The sequence below is a fragment of the Rousettus aegyptiacus genome, unplaced genomic scaffold (genome assembly GCF_014176215.1).
Source record: "Rousettus aegyptiacus isolate mRouAeg1 unplaced genomic scaffold, mRouAeg1.p scaffold_m13_p_3, whole genome shotgun sequence".
Lineage (NCBI taxonomy): Eukaryota > Metazoa > Chordata > Mammalia > Chiroptera > Pteropodidae > Rousettus > Rousettus aegyptiacus.
Window position 1 is genome coordinate 89,157,083 of NW_023416306.1, and position 1,491 is coordinate 89,158,573.

The 1,491-nt window shown below is 32.9% G+C and overlaps 1 pseudogene; it reads left to right on the plus strand.

The window, feature by feature from the left end:
* The first annotated feature begins 782 nt into the window (after window positions 1-782).
* Window positions 783-1,259, plus strand: LOC107514085 (annotated as a pseudogene).
* The last annotated feature ends 232 nt before the right edge of the window (window positions 1,260-1,491 follow it).

Consider the following 1,491-nt stretch of genomic DNA (forward strand, 5'->3'; position numbering starts at 1 on the left):
ATAAAAGGAAAAAAATGGAAAAATGTAGTGATGGAGAGAGATATGTATTTAAATTTATTAAGTTTCTGATATGTATTGCACCAGAGCTCTCTTCCTCACTAAGTCTTTACTAAAATATCTATTTATTTTGATGAAAAACTTGCAAAGTTTAATGGGTTTGGAAGAGGAGTGTAACAAAGTACTGAGTGCATTCTAAATGCTTCAAAAGGAAGAAAAAAAGACCACCAATCAGAGCTCTGTCATCTGCCAATTTCCATGGCTAGCTTGTAAGTTCCTGCAAATGGGACAATGTCATTGATGGCTATTGCCTGCCTGCCAAAGAGTCTAAAGAGGTTCAAAGGGTTATAAGCAAAGTTCCAACATGTCTTTAACCTTTCTGAACTATGAAATCTAGCCTTTAATTAATATTGTTAGCTAAATTTGTAAATGCAATCATATTGTCTCTTTTAAAAGGAAGTGAGATTCTGATTGCTAGTAATGATACATCTAAACCTAACGACAAACAGAAATACCCATGATCACATAAATATACAAATAATAATAATAATAATAACTTATTTATTATTTAGTTAAAGTTTTGTATAAAGTTTTCCAAAAATTTAGAGTTTTTAACATGGCATTCTAAGAACTGATTAAAGTTAGGATATAGCAAAACAATATTTATGTTTAAAAAGAATTACTAACTACACAGAGATTTTCTAGCAGTCCTTAAATAAATCATACATCTTCTTTGCTAGCTAAATATGATACTTCCTGTCACTGGCTTTCTAGCAGCTGCAGCCATGAAAGTAGAGCTGTGCAGTTTCATTGGGTATAAGATCTACTCCAGATGCAAAAGGCGCTATGTGGGAACCAACAGGAAAGTTTTCCATTTCTTTAATGCAAAATGTGAGTCGTCATTCCTTTCCAAGTGGAACCCTAGGCAGATGAACTGGACTGTCCTCTATAGAAAATGGCACAAAAAAAAGAACACTTGGAAGAAATTCAAAAGAGAAGAACTCGTCGTGCAGTCAAATTTCTGAGGGCCATCATTGGTGTATCTCTTACTGATATAATGGCCAAGAGGAATTAGAAAAATGAAGTTAGGAAGACTCGATGAGAATAAGTTATTAGAGGTACCAAGGAAGCAAAAAAGGCTAAGCAAGCATGTAAAAAGACAGCAATGGCAGCTGCTAAGGCTCCCGCTAAGGCAGTACCTAAGCAAAAAGATGGTAAAGCCTTTGAAGGTTTCTGGTGCCAGAATTGGTGAAAAACACTAAATTGGCAGATGAAAAGTTTAAATTAAGATTTGATTATAATTAATTAATTAATTAATATAAATAAAATGTGTGTTTCAGTTTGGAATAATGAAGCTAAAGCAAAATTTAAGTGCTCAGGAACACCAAAGTAAGGAAAAAGTAGATTCTAAAACATAGTATTAAAGCAGAGAGTTACAGAAAATAAGCCTAAACACATTTCAATAAATATATAACATATTTTGATAAATTCCAG